This window comes from Mustelus asterias, chromosome 22 (assembly GCF_964213995.1).
Source record: "Mustelus asterias chromosome 22, sMusAst1.hap1.1, whole genome shotgun sequence".
Lineage (NCBI taxonomy): Eukaryota > Metazoa > Chordata > Chondrichthyes > Carcharhiniformes > Triakidae > Mustelus > Mustelus asterias.
The window spans coordinates 70984968-71005664 of NC_135822.1; the positions used below are offsets into that span (position 1 = coordinate 70984968).

At 48.4% G+C, this 20697-nt stretch overlaps 1 long non-coding RNA gene across 1 annotated transcript in view; it reads left to right on the forward strand.

Moving 5' to 3' along the window:
- The first annotated feature begins 3534 nt into the window (after positions 1-3534).
- LOC144510176 (uncharacterized) overlaps positions 3535-20697 on the forward strand; it is a 125302-nt gene continuing 108139 nt past the window's right edge. Inside the window, exon 1 of the long non-coding RNA XR_013500582.1 lies at positions 3535-3615. This is a non-coding gene — a long non-coding RNA (uncharacterized LOC144510176). The remainder of the gene's footprint in view (positions 3616-20697) is intronic.

The window sequence follows — 20697 nt, forward strand, 5'->3', positions numbered from 1 at the left end:
CCTGAGTTCAACCCTTCACCTCACCCACGTATACTCCTTCATCCACGTACACCCCTTCACCCACGTACACCCCCTCAGGACAGAGAGGGTACAGAAAAGGTTTACTCGGATGTTGCCTGGCATGGAGGGCAGTAGTTATGAGGAGAGGTTGGAGAAACTTGGTCTGTTCTCACTGGAACGATGGAGGTTGAGGGGCAACCTGATAGAAGTCTACAAGATTATGAGAGGCATGGACAGAGTGGATAGTCAGAAACTTTTTCCCAGGGTGGAAGAGCCAATTACTAGGGGGCACAGGTTTAAGGTGCGAGGGGCAAGGTTTAAAGGAGATGTATGAGGCAGATTTTTTACACACAGGTGGGTGCCTGGAACTTGTTGCTGGTGGAGGTAGTGGAAGCGGATACGGTAGTGACTTTTAAGGAGCGTCTTGACAAGTACATGAATAGGATGGGAATAGAGGAATATGGTCCCCGGAAGGGTCGGGGGTTTTAGTTCAGTCGGGCAGCATGGTCGGTGCAGGCTTGGAGGGCCGAAGGGCCTGTTCCTGTGCTATAATTTTCTTTGTTCTTTGATCTTTGTTCTTTTTTCTAGATCATAAACAGATCCTGATAACGAAAGGTGAGAGAACAGAGCAGAGAAATAGGCACCATGTTAAAGATAGAGAACAAAGGGGCAGACCTGGAGCAAACTGGGCTTGAGTGCAGTTCAGGAAATTCGAGTGGGCAGCCCAGGGTTAGTGACTCCATGCTGCGGGTAGTAGGGGCTACCTTTTTTGGAGCAGTGGTGTTCTACTTGACATGATTGAAGATCTGAAATTGTCCTTGAATGGTGAAGTATGAGTGTATACAGAGGAACAGAAGGTGAGATTGAAACCCTGGAGCTGGATCCTTGTTGAAGCTATCCGAGCGAGAGCGACTTTTGGAGAGAATTCCAAGGCAAGTTTCCCGATGTAAAATAGTTAATTATTCTTGTTGAGTAAATGTTTTATTCTTTGTGTTAAGAATTCATTTGCAGACTGCTATGAATTAATTCAGCAACTTCCCTGCATTCTTTCAAAATAAAAATTGGACCCATCAAGCCTGGTTTCACTCTGGGATCTGACTTGTCCAAGATTAACTTCAGCTGAGATCCACACACCACCTTGACTCCCTCAATCAAAAATCTGTCTAACTCGGTCTTAAATATATTCAATCACCCAGCCTCCCCTACTCTCTGAGGAAGAGAATTCCAATGTCTCACAATCTTCTTAGAACCCTCTGTTGTTTGTAGTATATATAAATGATCTGGAGGAAAATGTGGGTGGTCTGATTAGTAAATTTGCAGATGACATGAAGATTGGCGGAGTTGCTGATAGTGCCGGGGATTGTCAGAGGATACAAGAGGATATAAATAGATTGGAGGCTTGGGTACAGAAAAAGCAGATAGAGTTTAATCCAGACAAATGCAAGGTGATGCATTTTGGAAGATCAAATTTGGGTGTGAATTATACTGTAAATGGCCGAGCCCTTAGGAACATTAACATACAGAGGGATCTGGGCGTGCAGGTCCACAGTTCCCTAAAAGTGGCAACACGGGTGGCCAAGGAGGTTAAGAAGGCATTTGGCACGCGTGCCTTCATCGGCCAGGACATTGAGTATCGGAGTTGGGAAATCATGTTGCAGCTATATAAAACCTTGGTTAGGCCGCACTTGGAGTATTGCGTGCAGTTCTGGTCACCACACGACCAGAAGGACGTGGAAGCTTTGGAGAGATTGCAAAGAAGGTTCACGAGGATGTTGCCTGGTCTCGAGGGTGTTGGCTATGAGGAGAAGTTGAATAAACTGATATTGTGAGCCTTGTCAAAAAGAAAAAGGAAGCATTTGTCAAAGCTAGGAGGCTGGGAATTCTCTGGTGAGGTGGGGGAGTGAGGCCAGATCATTCTCTGGGGGGTGGGGGGGCGGGGGGGGAGGTGTGCGGGTAATGAGGCCAGATCATTCTCTGGGAAGGGGCGGGGGGGGGGGGGGGAGGGGAGGGAGGCCAGATCATTCCCTGGTGAGGGGGGGACGGGGGGAGCAGTGAGGCCAGAACATTCTCTTGGCGGGGGAGGGTGGGGGGGGATGCAGGGAGTGAGGCCAGATCGTTCTATGAGGTGGGGGGCAGGGGAGGAAGGCAGATCATTCTCTTGCGGGGGGTGGGGGAGTGAGGCCAGATCGTTCTCTGGGGGGAGGGGGAGGGAGGCAGGTAAAATGTTCCTCTGGTTGGGGAGGAAACGGGGGTGGACAGAGGGCCCACTGCCACTCTGCAGGCGATCGGGGGGGCGGGGGGAAGGGGGAAGGGGGTCGCGATCGCTCTGGGTAGCGGGGGTGGGGGGGTGGATAAGGGGGACAGTGATGTGTGTGGGGGCCATCGCTTCCGCTTTTTGCTTCCGGGCCGCTTTCTCTGCTTTCCGCGGCCCGGGATCGATCCGACACAGGCGCGATTTTTCAAATTTTGTTCTAACTGCGCATGCACAGTTCAGAGCTCCGATCGTTTCGGCCGCGCTAAGCCCCGCCCACAGCGCGAATGGGATTGTTGATTTTGTTTTCTGGCTGAGTGTGTATGGGGGGCGCCTGAAAGCAGATTCCCAAGTTGGACCTGAATTATGCCCAGATTCAGCACAGAATGAAAATGGTAAAATCAGGCCCATAGTGTTCAATTCTGGTCACCACACTACCAGAAGGATGTGGGGGCTTTGGAGAGGGTACAGAAAAGATTTACCAGGATGTTGCCTGGTATGGAGGGCATTAGCAATGAGGAGAGGTTGGAGAAACCTGGTTTGTTCTCACTGGAACGACAGAGGTTGAGGGGCGACCTGATAGAAGTCTACAAGATTATGAGAGGCATGGACAGAGTGGATAGTCAGAAGCTTTCCCCAGGGTGGAAGAGTCAATTACTAGGGGGCACAGGTTTAAGGTGTGAGGGGCAAGGTTTAAAGGAGATGTACGAGGCAGATTTTTACACAGAGGGTGGTGGGTGCCTGGAACTCGTTGCTGAGGGAAGTAGTGGAAGCAGATACGGTAGTGACTTTTAAGGGGCGTCTTGACAAATACATGAATAGGATGGGAATAGAGGGATATGGTCCCCGGAAGGGTAGGAGGTTTTAGTTCAGTCAGGCAGCATGGTCGGTGCAGGCTTGGAGGGCCGAAGGGCCTGTTCCTGTGCTGTAATTTTCTTTGTTCTTTGTTCTTAAACTAGGATTGTTTTCACTGGAAAGATGGAGGCTGAGAGGAGACCTGGTCTACAAAATGTTGAGAGGCATCGACAGGGTGGATAGTCAGAGGCTCTTTCCCAGGGTGGAAGTGTCAATTACAAGGGGGCACAGGTCGGAGGGGAAAAGTTTAAGGGAGATGTGCGGGGGACGTTCTTCCACGCAGGGAGTGGTGGTTACATTCTCAAAGAATTCGAGGATAAATTTCCCTTTCACGAAACCATGATGACTCTGCCTGATGGTACAATGACTTTCTTAATGACTTGCATTCTTCCTAATGGATGCCAGCATTTTGCCAATCACAGGTGGTGAACAAAATGGCCATCTGACTTCAGTTTAATGGTCTCTTCCATCCCAGGACAGGATGCAGCATAATGGAATGGGTGTATCGGGTGAGTAACGTGAATTGGTGAGTAACTGAAAGTCTGTCCATATTTAGTAAAATGCAGTGACTTTTTTTGGAATGAAACGGTACAAATCAGAACCCATTCTGCCATCATACATCAGTGTTGATGCAGTCTGTTAAATTGCAGACAATTCCTCCGATCTCATCAGCCTGCATCCGTCCAGATTCTAAACGTACAATTATTGACCCACTTTCCCTTCCTCATAGAGTTATAGAAGTCAGTTGGTATGTGACCTCAGACTTTTGTATCTTTTTCCCGACGGAAGAAGGTGGAGGAGAGAATGTCCGGGGTGCACTAGGTCCTGGATTATGCTGGCTGCTTTGCCGAGGCAGCGGGAAGTGTAGACAGAGTCAATGGATGGGAGGCTGGTTTGCATGGTGGACTGGGCTTCATTCACGACCCTTTGTAGTTCCTTGCGGTCTTGGGCAGAGCAGGAGCCATACCAAGCTGTGATACAACCAGAAAGAATGCTTTCTATGGTGCATCTGTAAAAGTTGCCTCTGCCACAGCCTCTGGCAGCTTGTTCCAGACACTCACCACCCTCTGTGTGAAAACATTGCCCCTCTGGACACTTTTGTATCTCTCTCCTCTCACCTTAAATCTATGCCCTCTAGTTTTGACTCCCCTACCATTGGGAAAAGATATTGACTATGTAGCTGATCTGTGCCCCTCATTATTTTATAGACCTCTATAAAATCACCCCAAAGCTTCCTACACTCCAGAGAAAAAAAGTCCCAGTCTATCCAGCCTCTCCTTATAACTCAAACCATCAAGTCCCGGTAACAGCCTAGTAAATCTTTTCTGCACTCTTTCTAGTTTAATAATATCTTTTCAATAATAGGGTGACCAGAACTGTGCACAGTATTCCAAGTGTGGCCTTACCAATTGATGCGCGATATAACTCACGAGGCTAGAGATGCTCAAGGAAATAAAGGCTTTTATTGACTACTACAATAGAGCTACCATATATAATACACAATCCCAGACTGAAGGGTCCCAGACAGAGCAGTGACCTTTATACCTCTCCCAGGAGGCGGAGCCCGACTGGGATGTACCATAATAACTATATTACAGGTAGAACAGCCCAACCCTAACCCCAACAGTAACATGTAGAACAGCCCAACCCTAACCCCAACAGTAACATATATACAGACTCATAGTACTGGCCAGACCCTGGCTCAGTACTACCTGGTGGGAACCAACGATGGTTCACCACACCAATGTCTTGTACAACTTCAACAAGACGTCTCAACTCCTGTATGCAATGCTCTGACCAATGAAACCAAGTATGCAGAATGCCTTCCTGGCGTGACAATCTCTTTCTCATTAGTCACATGGTCATGCGCTCAATGTTCCTCTTTCTTTGCCTGGTGTTCATCCTCAGCTCGTGACCCCTGTTTCACCCATCTGTTTTTGCAGCCAGACGCTATTTTGAGGACATGCATTAGATTGTGGTTAGTTTTGTACACAAAATCGTCTCTCAGTTTTTTCTGGTTTTCTGCCGAACTCCAAGTCTTCATTTCTGCTTTCATAGAACATAGAACAGTACAGCACAGAACAGGCCCTTCGGCCCACAATGTTGTGCCGAGCTTTATCTGAAACCAAGATCAAGCTATCCCACTCCCTATCATCCTGGTGTGCTCCATGTGCCTATCCAATAACCGCTTAAATGTTCCTAAAGTGTCTGACTCCACTATCACTGCAGGCAGTCCGTTCCACACCCCAACCACTCTCTGCGTAAAGAACCTACCTCTGATATCCTTCCTATATCTCCCACCATGAACCCTATAGTTATGCCCCCTTGTAATAGCTCCATCCACCCGAGGAAATAGTCTTTGAACGTTCACTCTATCTATCCCCTTCATCATTTTATAAACCTCCATTAAGTCTCCCCTCAGCCTCCTCCACTCCAGAGAGAACAGCCCTAGCTCCCTCAACCTTTCCTCATAAGACCTACCCTCCAAACCAGGCAGCATCCTGGTAAATCTCCTCTGCACTCTTTCCAGCGCTTCCACATCCTTCTTATAGTGAGGTGACCAGAACTGCACACAATATTCCAAATGTGGTCTCACCAAGGTCCTGTACAGTTGCAGCATAACCCCATGGCTCTTAAACTCCAACCCCCTGTTAATAAAAGCTAACACACTATAGGCCTTCTTCACAGATCTATCCACTTGAGTGGCAACCTTTAGAGATCTGTGGATATGGACCCCAAGATCTCTCTGTTCCTCCACAGTCTTCAGAACCCTACCTTTGACCCTGTAATCCACATTTAAATTAGTCCTACTAAAATGAATCACCTCACATTTATCAGGGTTAAACTCCATTTGCCATTTTTCAGCCCAGCTTTGCATCCTATCTATGTCTCTTTGCAGCCTACAACAACCCTCCACCTCATCCACTACTCCACCAATCTTGGTGTCATCAGCAAATTTACTGATCCACCCTTCAGCCCCCTCCTCTAAGTCATTAATAAAAATCACAAAGAGCAGAGGACCAAGCACTGATCCCTGTGGCACTCCGCTAGCAACCTGCCTCCAATCCGAAAATTTTCCATCCACCACCACCCTCTGTCTTCGATCAGACAGCCAGTTACCTATCCAATCGTCCAACTTTCCCTCTATCCCACACCTCCTCACTTTCATCATAAGCCGACCAGGGGGGACCTTATCAAACGCCTTACTAAAATCCATGTATATGACATCAACTGCCCTACCTTCATCATCACACTTAGTTACCTCCTCAAAAAATTCAATCAAAGTCGTACAGGTAATCAAGTCTTTACGCATGAGGACGGCCTCAACCGGGATCTTGGATTCATGTCACATGGTACAGATTTTACAGGTACAGATAGTGCGAGTGGAGAGAGGTCTAATCACAGGTTAAAGAGGTACCTGTAAAGACTTGATTACCTGAAAAGACTCGCATTCCAACCATTATCTTGCAATTGTGTCTCTGTCTACATGTGCCGTGAATGTGAAGCCTACCTCTCCACTCACCTGAGGAAGGAGCAACGCCCCAAAAGCTCGTGATTCCAAATAAACCTGTTGGACTTGAACCTGGTGTTTTGAGACTTCTTACATTTAGGACGGAGATGAGGAGAAATTCTTTCTCTCAGACGATTGTGAGTCAGGAATTCTCTGTCTCAGACGGCTGTGGGGACAGTGCGGGGGAGGGGTCATTGGGTATTTTTAAGACAAAGGTGGAGAGAGGCTTGTCAGGCAAGGATGTCAAAGGTTATCGAGGTGGAATGTGGACGTTAAAACACAAACACAAGCTGTGTAGGTGTGACGGGAATGACAGGTAGTTTGATGTTTGCCACGTTCCATTGGTCCCCCCCCTTCACAGTTTGCTTTTAAAACCATGAAAATTTCAGCAATGCTCCAGCCAAACGCAGAGAAAATGTGTACCATCTTAATATCGACGTTGATACCTTTCCAGCGTTCCCATGAGGCTTTGTTACTGTCAGTTACATTGTTAAGGTGCAAGGGGACACGAACTGGGTCGAGTCATAGAGGTTTGGTGCCAGTACAGAGCGAGACTGCGGGTGGTTGGGAACCTGTCTCGGGGGCAGGGAATTCATATGGTGTTCGTGGAAGTGGAAATGAATAGGGTTGGGAAGCATTTTCCGATCAGGGCCAGTGTGATCTCCTGGACTCGTTTCGATCGCCTCAGGGGGTCGGAGAGGAATTTCCCAGATTTTTTTTCCCCATATTGGCCCTGGGGTTTTCACTCTGGGTTTTCGCCTCTCCCTGGAGATCACATGGTCTGGAATGGGGGGGCGGGGGTGAGTTAATAGGTTGTGATGAACAAAGCATCGTAGCTGTGAGGGACAGCTCGGTGGATAGGATATTAGTATGTAGATAGGCTGGAAAATTGGGCGGGGATCCTGGATTCAGGATTCAATCCTGGACCGGGGAGCGGCGCGGGCTTGGAGAGCCGAAGGGCCTGTTCCTGTGCTGTATTGTTCTTTGTTCTTTGTTTACAGCATGCAAACAGGCCCTTCGGCCCAACTTGTCCATGCTGCCCAGTTTTTAACCACTAAGCTCGTCCCAACTGCCCACGTTTGGCCCATATCCCTCTATACCCATCGTACCCATGTAACTGTCTAAATGCTTTTTCAAAGACAAAATTGTACCCGCCTCTACTACTACCTCTGGCAGCTCGTTCCAGACACTCACCACCCTCTGTGTGAAAAAATTGCCCCTCTGCACACTTTAGTATCTCTCCCCTCTCGCCTTAAACCTGTGCCCTCTAGTTTTAGACCCCCCTATCTTTGGGAAAAGATTTTGACTGTCTAGCTGATCTATGCCCCTCATTATTTTATAGACCTCTATAAGATCATCAGCCTCCTACGCTCCAGAGAAAAAAGTCCCAATCTATCCAGCCTCTCCTTATAACTCAAACCATCAAGTCCCGGTAGCATCCTAGTAAATCTTTCATTAATTGTCTTTGAACACATATAAATAGGGGACAGACCCAAGAGTCTGCCACACTTTCATGGCGATGTTTGGGTCGAGGTGGCCCTGGGGAAAGGTGGTGCTGTGTCCACTGGCGTCCTTGAACCTTTCTCTGTCCAGTGGGCACCGCAGGGGTTGCAGCAACACATTGTCAGCCCCGGGAACGCCACTCCGATTTGATTTGATAAGTTTTCTTCAAAAGTTTTATTCTTTGTTTTACAGCTCCGCTAAGATGTTTTCAATTTAATGAGTTAATTTGTATGTTTCGACAAGAGAATTTAATAGGGGAATGTTGGGAGGGACACTGGCTGGAATGGGAGGAGGGCGGTGAGACTAAAGAAGTCAATAAGCCATCAGTCTACAAAACATAAAAGAAAAGTAGGCCATTTGGCCCATTGAATCTGCTCTGCCAATCCATCATACTAACTCGAGCATAGAATCCCTGCAGTGTCCATTCGGCCCATCAAGTATGCACCGACTCTCTGACAGAGAATTACAACCAAGCTCACCCCCCCCCTCTCCCCCGCGCCCCCAGCCCTTTCATATAACCTCACGCATTTACCCCACCTAAACTACACACCTTGGGACCCCATGGGTCAACTTAGCATGACCAATCCACCTAACCCGCACATCTTTGGACTCAGGGAGGAAACCGGAGCACCTGGAGGAAACCCAAGCAGACACGAGGAGAACATGCAAACTCCACACAGACAGTCACCCCAGTCACACACACGCCCCCCCTCACCCCCCCATCCCCAGACACTGTCCAGCTTTGGAAAGCCACAGAGCATCAATCCCACTTTGGTTCAAAAGATATTGATCAAAGCAGAGGAAAATCAAAGGCAGCCATTTAACAATTAACTCTTCAAGGCAATGTTATAGTGGGGTTAAACATCAGAGAGTCCGTACAGTGCAGAAGGCGGCCATAAGGCCCATCGAGTCTGCACTGACAACAATCTCACCTTGGCCTTATCCCCGTAACCCCACATATTTACCCCACTAATCCTTCTAAACTACGCATCCCGAAACACTAAGGGTCAATTTAGCATGGCTAATCCACCTAACCCGCACACCTTTGAAGTGTGGGAGGAAGCTGGAGCACCCGGAGGAAACCCACGCAGACAAGGGGCAGAGTCCGCACAGACAGTCATCCAAGCTGGGAATCGAACCCAGGTCCCTGGTGCTGTGAGGCAGCAGTGTTAACCACTGTGTCGCTGTGCCGTACCAATGAGGAAAGACTGAGCAGGCTGGAGTTACTGATCCAAAGCTCTTTAAGATGGCGAGAGGGTTTGACCTGCTCAGTGCAGAGAAGGCATTTCCGCTTCGGACAAAACCAGAAGTAGAATAATCTCACTCACTCGCTTCTCAGCCTTTTGGCTGAGATCAAGTGTAATTTTGCTGTCCTGCACTTAGTTGAAGTCATGAGGTTAAACCGAGGCTTCATTGAAAGCATCTGGACCTTCTGGCTAAGATGCAAATGAGATCAAGCCTTGGAGGAGGTGCAATGCCTGCTCCAATCAGCTTGGATCATGTAGATCAAGCCCAATTCAGGAAGTGGTGAGCCTGTTTTGTCAGCTTGGATCTGAAATGTCTCACTTGTTGAGACTTTGATTGGATTAATATTGAAATAAACAAAAAAGTCTGTGAGGGGCAGTATGGTGGCACTGCTGCCTCACAGCGCCAGGGACCCGGGTTCGATTCCCTGCTTGGGTCACTGTCTGTGCGGAGTCTGCACGTTCTCCCCGTGGATTTCCTCCGGGTGCTCTGGTTTCCTCCCACAGGCTGAAAGACGTGTTGGTTCTGGTGCATTGACCCGAACAGGCGCCGCACTGTGGAATTTCACAGTAACTTCAATTAGAGTGTTAATGTAAGCCTGACTTGTGACTAATAAATAAACTTTATCTCGGGTAGGGAATTCTGGAGAAATGAGCTTATCCAGAGAGTGGTGAGAATGTGGAATTCGCAGCCTTAGGAAGAGTTTGAACCGAAGAGGATGTAGATGCCTTTAAGAGTTTTATTTTTAACTGTGACTGGGTTCCTCCCTCCAGCCTCTCGGTAAATAAATAGAACTTTCATACCTTTGCAGTGACTCAGGTTGGGAAGATTCTGTTTGTAGCAAATCTTAAGCAAGCTCCTCTTTAATTGGATCTGCAGTTAAGTGGGCAGCCTTCAAGACTAAATGGGGCTTGTTGTTGAGGGATAATTGATTCAGTTGTGATTTTGGGTCATTGTGAATTCAGTTGGATGAAGTGAAGAGTAGTTAAAAGCTCACTCAAAGTGGCCCTCAATGACTGTCTCAAAGGAGAACCCATTAATGACTGGAAGAATTGCACCTGGAGTGCCGAACAGGTCAGTATGTTTAGAATGTGCCCGAATGAACTGCCTCCTTTTCTATGAGTCTGTTCGGAGAGAGCAGACAGGGAGGAGGACAGGTCGGGATGTCCTGGACTCTCAGCCCACTCTCACTTTCCAGGCTCCAACTGTGAAGCACTCTGGGATGTTTCTTCCCCCCTCCTCGTTTCCTGCTTCTGGGTAAGGGGCTCCAGCCCACAGAGACATCACGAGATATCCTAAGCCTCAGTAAACAGCTTCAAACCAATCAGCGATTGAAAAGCACAGGGCGAATAACCAGTGAGGAAGACCAGAACATCGAGAAGGTCAGGCACCAAGAGTCGTTCAAGAGGAACTGGGGAGCAGGGGATGTTAGGTCAGAGGTCAAAGCTTTACACTTCCAGGGCACATTCACACCTCACCAAGGAAGGAATTCATTGCCACAGAGGGCTGTGGAGGCCGAGACGTTAAGCGTCTTCAAGACAGAAATTGATAAATTCTTGACTTCTCGAGGAATTAAGGGCTATGGGGAGAGAGCGGGTGAATGGAGTTGAAATCAACCATGATTGAATGGTGGAGTGGACTCGATGGGCCGAATGGCTTACTTCCGTTCCTATGTCTTATGGTCTTATGATATGATTGCACTAGATGGGGTACAGAGGAGGTCCACGAGGGTGCTGCCTGGGATGGAGTATTTGAGCTATAAGGTAAGACTGGATAGTCGACTGGTTTGTCGTATGAAGAGAGATTGAACAGTTTAGGCCGATACTCTCTGGAATTTAGAAGAATGAGGGGAGATCAAATTGAGGTTGCGAAAGACAGCATATATTTAAAGAATGAAAAGGAATTTATTTGCTAATATATGCATCAGGAAGGAAACATAGTCAATGAGGGTTGACTGTCCTCTCTGACCTAGTATTGCCCGGTAAAATTATTATATTATTCTGAACATTTCAATATCCCGCCTAGTCTCGTCAATCAGACTGGAGGACCCAATCGCAATATTCAACATTATTACCTTGGCCAATAACGTTCCACCTGTCAACAGGAATAGGAGATTATTAGCTTATTGCCCATGTAGGTTCCTTCCCCTTTACCTGGGAAACCTAACCCATGTCATTACCAATAACCAAGGCCATTATTAACATCTGTGATTTTTAATTGGTGAAGGGAGTCACTCTTTCACTGGAACCTGGGCCTCCTTTATCAGCTTGAGAGACTGCTCCAGCCTCGCTACCCATCAACGAATTTACTCCCTTACATACCAGGCCTGTGATTAAACTTTCCTTTCGCATATCCAAAAACAGATAAGAGAAGCTGCTTTTCTGTGCTTCATTGTATTAACAGAATTTGGTCTGTCTACCACAGTGTTTCCCATCATGCTGCATTCAGAATGAAGTTGGCCAAGGCGCACAATACATATACATTGAAAGTACAGTTTAAGTTTATAATACTTAGAATTCTATACTACCCTCCATCAGAGATATACAAGATGACAAAAGGTATGGATAAAGTAGACATGGAGTGGATGCTTCCTCTTGTGGGGCATTCTAGGACGAGAGGTCACAGTCTTAGGATAAGGGGCAGCAAATTTAAAACCGAGTTGAGGAGAAACTACTTCTCCCAAAGGGTTGTGAATCTGTGGAATTCGCTCCCCCAAAGTGTGGTGGATGCTGGGACAGTGAGTACATTTCAGCAGGAGTTAGACAGATTTTTAATTGGGAATGGGGTTGAAGGGTTATGGGGAAAGGCAGGAAAATGGGGATGAGGAGCTTATCAGCCATGGTCGAATGGCCGAGCGGACTCGATGGGCCGAATGGCCTAATTCTGCTCCTATATCTTATGGATCGGCTTGGGTTGTTTTCTTCAGAGCAGAGATGTCTGAAGGGGGACACGATTGAGGTGTACACGATTATGAGGGGTATGAACAGGGTGAGTAGGGAGCAACTGTTGCCCTTGATTGAGGGGCCAGTCATGAGGAGGCACAGTTTTAGGCTAAGGGATTCGGAGGCGATTTGAGAAAAAGCTTTTTCACTCGGAGGGTGGTGGGAATCGGGGATGCGCTGCCTGGGAAGGTAATGGAGGCCAGAAACTTTACACCCTTTAAAAAATATTTGGATGAGCACTTGAAGTGTCATAACATCCAAGGATATGGGATCTAAGTGCAGGAAAATGGGATTAGAACATAGAACATAGAACAGTACAGCACAGAACAGGCCCTTCGGCCCACGATGTTGTGCCGAGCTTAGTCTGAAACCAAGATCAAGCTATCCCACTCCCTATCATCCTGGTGTGCTTCATGTGCCTATCCAATAACCGCTTAAATGTTCCTAAAGTGTCTGACTCCACTATCACTGCAGGCAGTCCATTCCACACCCCAACCACTCTCTGCGTAAAGAGGTTAGTGCACCTTTAGTGGTAGATATTGTCAGTGCAGTCTCGATGGGCCTTTTCTATGCTGTAAAACTCTGTGACTCTATGACAAGTCAAACACTCAATTCAACCCTTCTCACTGGGATGAGTAACACTTTCAACATTACAACGTGAACTGGTGAGATGATTCAACACCATCACACTGTGACTACAATCTCCTCTTTAGCACCTATTCAGCAGAAGCCTTTTCTTTAGCTGAGACTCTCCCTGTGTTACAGCTCACACCAATGAAGGAAAGAAGAAATCACAGTGGGCAACACGGTGGCACAGTGGTTAGCACTGCTGCCTCACAGCGCCAGCGACCTGGGTTCGATTCCCAGCTTGGGTCACTGTCTGTGTGCGGAGTTCGCACATTCTCCCCGTGTCTGCGTGGGTTTCCTCCGGGTGCTCCAGTTTCCTCTCTCACTCCAAAGATGTGCGGGTTAGGCGGATTGGCCATGCTAAATTGCCCCTTAGTGTCAGGGGGACTAGCTAGAGTAAATGCAAGGGGTTACGGAAATAGGGCTTGGGTGGGATTGTGGTCGGGTACAGACTCGATGGGCTGAATGGCCCCCTTCTGCACTGTAGAGATTCTATGATTCTAAGCAGCTCTAACATAGCAAAACACAACGGAATGTGTTTGGACTGAGATTTGACTCTGACCCATTCAGTGAGATGTTTGGACAGATGTCACAATCATGCGGGGTCGGTACAGGGGAAAGAGACACAGGCAGGTGGAGAGGTTTAGAGAGGGAGTTGCAGTGCTTGGACCCAGGCAGCTGAAGGCCCTGGTGGAGCGACGGAAACTTTCAATGCACAAGAGGCCAGAACTGGAGGAGCACAGAGATCTGACGGGGTGGTGAGGCTGGAGGAGGTGGCAGATAGGGAGAGAGGGCACGGAGGGATTTGAGAACCAGGATGAGTAGTTTATAGAATCCCACAGTGCAGAAGGAGGCCATTCGGCCCATCGAGTCTGCACTGACCACAATCCCACCCAGGCCCTATCCCCATAATCCCATGCATTTAGCCGAGCTAGTCCCCCTGACACGAAAGGGCAATTTGCCTTTACCATGGCCAATCCACCTAACCCGCACATCTTTCGGACTGTGGGAGGAAACCGGAGCACCCGGAGGAAACCCGCGCAAACACGGGGAGAAGGTGCAAACTCCACACGGACAGTCACCCAGGCCGGGATTCAAACCCGGGTCCCTGGCGCTGTGAGGCAGCAGTGCTAACCCACTGTGCCACTTTTATGCCTTTGTAACCTAAACGTCTGCAACTGTTCTGGTCACAAACTTCACTGAACGTTCCACCTGTGCTGTCAAGGGTTAACAGCACGGTCAGGCTAATGAGTGATTGAGGCTATGATGGAGCTGTGATTAATAGTCATGTGTGAGAGATTGTGTCACAGTGTGTGGAGAGTGAGTCTGCTCCGTCAGCCACCTCGTACAGGCTGGAAGTCATGTACCTTTTGTTTCAACTAAGTACCCAACTCTGCTGACAATTCCTCTTCCTCGGCGCAAGCCTGGAACATTCTTCAAATACCGTCAATAGTGGCGGTTTTTTTGATCAATGTCGATGGAACTTGCTTTGCTCTGAATGATAAAAATCAACCCAAACACGGTGATAACTCCCATTCCATTCAGGAGCTATGCAGCAAGTCCTGACGGTAACATCAACAGCTAACTCATTCTCCCTGTGTCATTGACTTGTTGTGCAGTTAGCTTGCTGCTTATTCTGCCCCTGTTTAACTTGTAATCCTCATCTTCCCTGGCTCAGGGTGACGAGGGGTGGGGGGAAGGTTCGGGATTTACTCAACAGCTGGACACTCCCATCAACACCGAGAGTGAGAGAAAACTTTCTCCCAGCGTCCCACAGTGATTACAATTCACATTTAATATGCTGGGTAACGACCAGAGCAGCACCTGTAATCCCGTGCCAATGAGTAGGGGAGACGTGTGATCCCATGATGGTGTGTCAGAGATCCATGTGTAATCCCGTGCCGATGTGTAGAACATAAGAACACAAGAAATAGGAGCAGGAGTAGGCCATCTAGCCCCTCAAGCCTGCTCCGCCATTCAATAAGATCATGGCTGATCTGATAGTGGGTTCAGTTCCACTTACCCGCCCGCTCACCATAACCCTTAATTCCCTTAATGGTTAAAAATCTATCTATCCGTGACTTAAACACATTTAACGAGGCAGCCTCTACTGCTTCATTGGGCAGAGAATTCCAAAGATTCACTACCCTCTGGGAGAAGAAGTTCCTCCTCAACTCTGTTCTAAATTGACTCCCCTTTATTTTGAGGCTAGGCCCCCTAGTTCTTGTTTCCATTCTAAGTGGAAATAACGTCGCTGCTTCTACCCTGTCTAACCCCTTCATTATCTTGTATGTCTCTATAAGATCTCCCCTCAACCTTCTAAACTCCAATGAGTACAAGCCCAGTCTACTCAATCTCTCCTCATAAGCTAACCCCCTCATCTCCGGAATCAACCTGGTGAACCTTCTCTGTACCCCCTCCAAAGCTAATATATCCTTTCTTAAATAAGGGGACCAAAATTGTACACAGTACTCTAGGTGTGGCCTCACCAGTACCCTGTACAGTTGCAGCATGACCTCCCTGCTTTTATACTCCATCCCTCTCACGATAAAGGCCAACATTCCATTTGCCTTCTTGATCACCTGCTGTACCCGCAAACTGAGTTTTTGTAGGGGAGACATGTGTGATCCCATGATGATGTGTCAGAGGGTCATGTGTAATCCCATGGTGATGTAGGGCAGACATGTGTAACCTGTGATGATGTGTCAGGGCAACATGTGTGATCCCGTGCTGATGTGTCAGGAAGCCATGTGTAATCCCATGGTGATGTAGGGTAGACATGTTTAACCTGTGCTGATGTGTAGGGTAGACCTGTGTGATCCCATGATGGTGTATCAGGGAGACATGTGTAATCCCATGGTGATGGGGGGCAGACATGTGTAACCTGTGATGATGTGTCAGGGAAACATGTGTGATCCTGTGCTGATGTGTCAGAGAGACATGTGTAATCCCGTGCTGAAGTAGGGTAAACATGTTTAACCTGTGCTGATGTGTCAGGGAGACATGTGTAACCCGTGATGATGTGTCAGGGAGACATGTGTAACCCATGATGATGTGTCAGGGAGATGTGTAATCCCCTGGTGATGTAGGGTAGACATGTTTAACCTGTGCTCTTGTGTCGGGGAGACATGTGTAATCCCCGGTGGGGGTAGATTTTCAATGCTGTGACCTGCTGTTCAGATATATCTTTTCATCGATGTTCCTGAGGGTTAGGGACATTTTACTAACACTGTGCTTCTTATCCTCGTAAGAAGTCTCACACACCAGGTTAAAGTCCAACAGGTTTATTTGGTAGCAAATACCATAAGCTTTCGGAGCGCTGCTCCTTCGTCAGATGGAGTAGAAATGTGCTCTCAAACAGTGCAAACAGACACAAAATCAAGTTGCAGAATACTGATTAGAATGCGAATCCTACAGCCAGCCAGGTCTTAAAGGCTTCTTATCCTCCCCATACCACGGCGACACTTCGCTTCCCTTTGACAGACCTGAGATACTGCTTCTCATTTTACTTGAGATCTTTTCATTGAGTAAAGTAAAAAGTTAAAGTTTATTTATTTGTCACAAGTCGGCTTACATTACCACTGCAGTGAAGTTACTGTGAAAATCCCCTAGTCGCCACACTCCAGCGCCTGTTTGGATACACTGAGGGAGAATTTAGCACGGCCAATGCACCTAACCAGCACGTCTTTCAGACTGTGGGAGGAAACCGGAGAACCCAGAGGAAACCCACGCAGACACGAGGAGAACATGCAAACTCTACACAGGCAGTGACCCAAGCCGGGAATCGAAACCGGTCCCTGACGCTGTGAAGCAGCAGTGCCAACCACTGTGCCACCGTGCCGTCCTATTAACTATTAACAAAGAACCCGGAGTTAGGACATGGTGTTCAGGAGCTAGACTATAGCTTAGGTTGATTGGCCATGCTAAAATTGACCCTCGTGTCAGGGGGATTAGCAGGATAAATGTGTGGGGTTACGGGAATAGGGCCTGGGTGGGATTGTGGTCGGTGCAGACTCAATGGGCCGAATGGCCTCCTTCAGTACTGTAGGGATTCTATGATTCTATTCTACCGCTTTCTCTGTCGGAGCCTCTCTGACCCCTGAGTTCACGGTAACATCACCACTTATCATCATGGTCCAGTCAACATGATCACGAATCCAAAGCTCGACAGGAGTGGATACTGGAAGGCTGAGAAATGGTGTTCTAGACACAGTAAGACGTTTAACAACACCAGGTTAAAGTCCAACAGGTTTATTTGGTAGCAAAAGCCACAAGCTTTGTTAAAGGTCTTACTGTGTTTACCCCAGTCCAACGCCGGCATCTCCACATCATGTTCTAGACAAACACAGAGGCTCATACTCACAGCTAAAACATTCCCGTCCAAACCCCATTTCCGAAAATCAGAGGACAAAGGGTGTTTTTCTTTTTAAATTTAAACTTCACTGGGACTATTCCACATCACATTGCTTAGACTTCAGCGATGTCCGTATCGTGGTTAGTTGTTGCGGTTTGCTCATTGAGAGAGCACAGCCACACCCAGATATCATACATTGATAGGTGCGGGAGAGGGTGAGGACATTTCTTTATTCAGGAAGAAACAAATGCTGTGGGTTTTTTTTTGTTCACTGTGTTGGATGTTCCTGTCAGTGTCCATGTTGTAGTCACCGCTCTGTTGGAGCTTGCAGACTCAGCTTACCCTCCCTCCTCTGCACTATAAAGGTCACTGTCCCACTGTACACTCCACCACACATCCCCCCCACCCCCTGACTCACCCCGGCCAACACCAAACCTTCTACCCCTTTCCTCCTCTCCTTCCTCATGCCACACGGCTGAGCTCAGACTCAACTGTACAGGAGTACACAACACCTGTAAACACATGTGAGCTCAGTGCCCTGAGCTGCGGGCATTGTCTTGAAGATTCAATGACGTGCCAGTGTATTACCTGTGAAGGTACAATGTAGTCCTCAAGTGTCAGTGCATTACATAAAAACTAGAGTGGGTGACATGGTGGCACAGTGGGTTAGCACTGCTGCCTTCACAGCGCCAGGGACCCGGGTTCGATTCCCGGCTTGGGTCACTGTCTGTGCGGAGTCTGCACGTTCTCCCCCGTGTCTGCGTGGGTTTCCTCCGGGTGCTCCGGTTTCCTCCCACAGTCTGAAAGACGTGCGGGTTAGGGTGCATTGACCCGAACAGGCGCCGGAGTGTGGGCGACTCAGGGATTTTCACAGTAACTTCATCGCAGTGTTAATGTAAGCCTTACTTGTGACTAATGAATAAACTTTAACTTTAGAAGCAGGAGGAGGCCATTCAGCCCTTCGAGCCTGCTCCACCATTCATTATGATCATGGCTGATCATCGAATTCAATATCCTGATGCCCCCCCCCCGCCCCCGCCCCCATATCCCTCGATCCCTTTAGCCCCTAGAGCTATATCTAATTTCTTGAAATCACACAACGTTTTGGCCTCCACTGCATTCTGTGGGAGTGAATTCCACACATTCACCACCCTCTGGGTGAAGAAATTTCTCCTCACCTCAGTTCTAAAAGGTTTATCCCCTTATCCTCAAACTATGACCCCTATCACTTCGCCCACCACGGAATCGGAGCGGGCGAGGATCCGACAACAGAAATCTCCGTTGACCTCGGGCGGGGATTTCCAGTCTCGCCCGAACGAGACTGTAAAATCCCACCCCTAGTTCTGGATTCCCCCGCCCCCCATCAGGAACGTTCTTTCTGAATCTACCCTGTCTAACCCTGTTAGAATTTTATAAGTTTCTATGAGATCCCTTCTCACTCTTCTAAACTTCAGTGAATACAATTCTAACCGACTTAGTCTCTCCTCATATGACAGACCTGCCATCCCAGGAATCAGCCGGGTAAACCTTCGCTGTACTCCCCCTGTAGCAAGGACATCCTTCCTCAGATAAGGACACCAAAACTGCACACAATACTCCAGGTGTGTCCTCACCAATGCCCGATAGAATTGCAACAAAACATCCCTATCCCTATACTCAAATCCTCTTGCGATGAAGGCCAACATACCATTTGCCCATTGAGTTGTGGTGTAGTCATGGTATGCCAGTGTGTAACCCATGGAAGCCTGCCACGGGACAGTGCAAGGCTGGACAACCTGCAAACCCACCTTCTCCTGACATCCCGATCCACCATCCTGCCCGTCACCAAATTTCCGACTCTTGTTTACAACAGAGTGACGGCTCTCTCGAGACTGGTGACATCAAGGGGTATGGGGGGGGCAGTGCAGGAAAGTGGCATTGGCTTAGATGATGGAGCATGATATAATTGAAAGGCAGAGCAGGCTCGAGGGGCTGAATGGCCTCTTCCTGTCCCGATGTTCCATATTCGTCTCAGTCTGTGCTTGTGCTGATGGGACTTTCTGAAACCAGTCACATCTGACTTCACATTGCAATAGTGCGGTTTCAGCACAAGGTGGCGACAGAGGATAAAGGCTGGATAGATTCACACTGTCCACAGAGTGAATGAGAGGAGGCCATTCAGCCCCTCCATTCTGTCCCACCATTGAATGAGATCATCTTCAATCTGTGCCTGAACGCCTTTGACCAGCCTTTCTCTCACACAGGAAGTCTATGTTTCTATACAGGAAGTAGTTGATGCCAAAACATTGAATGTATTCAAGAGGCGGCTGGATATAGCACTTGGGGCCAATGGGATCAAAGGTTATGGGGAGAAAGCAGGATTAGGCTATTGAGTTGGATGATCAGCCATGATTGTGATGAATGGCGGAGCAGGCTCGAAGGGCCGAATGGCCTCCTCCTGCTCCTATCTTCTATGTTTCTAACCAATCTCCAGAAAATCCAACCCAGCAACAATGTGGCAATCTCAACCCCCCAGAGCCCACCACCTCCCCCCACCCCCAACCACCCACTGCCCCCCAACCCCAGTGTGAAAAAGCGCTTGCTTCACAGCTGGATTCCAGCCCATCCCATTCCCCTTCCAGTGGGCACTTTCTCTCCATCTATCCTTTGTGTGTTTGAATTGCCCCGCTATCTCCTCTGCTGAAGCGAATACCACCTGTCCCCCTCCTATCACCCCCTACAGACAGACAGTGCTGTGTCATTGGTGTCGGGTTGTTTGTCCAGAATGTCTGTCTCTCTCTTTGACCGGCCGAGCTTCTTTCCCTGTCTGGGGGGGGGTGCTTCAGTTGGGAATGTGGGTGACGTGCCCCCTTTCTGTGGGGGTGGGCAGAGAGTGGGGGCAGAGAGACGCGGTGAGCTGGTGGCTGTCACTGGGCGGGTGATCCCTGGGCAGGACACTGTGTTTCTGAAGCTCAGCGGAGCCTCAGTATCAGTCGCTGGCTCACTCTGTCCTGTGTCCATCCTAATGTTTTCCTTTTCCCTGTCCGCAGCACTCCTCCTCTTCCAGCCCCACAACACACCCTCTTTTTTAGTTTAAAAATATTATTTATTAGTGTCACCAGTAGGCTTACATTAGCACTGCAATGAAGTTACTGTGAAAATCCCCTAATCGCCACACTCCGGCGCCTGTTCGGGTACACTGAGGGAGAATTTAGCATGGCCAATCAACCTAACCGACACATCTTTGGACTGTGGGGGGAAACCGGAGCACCCGGAGGAAACCCACGCAGACACGGGGAGAATGTGCAAACTCCACACAGACACTGACCCAAGCTGGGAATCAAACCCGGGTCCCTGGCGCTGTGAGGCAGCAGTGCTAACCCACTGTGCCGCCGTGGAGTTGTTTCATATGTATGTGTGTATGTTTGTG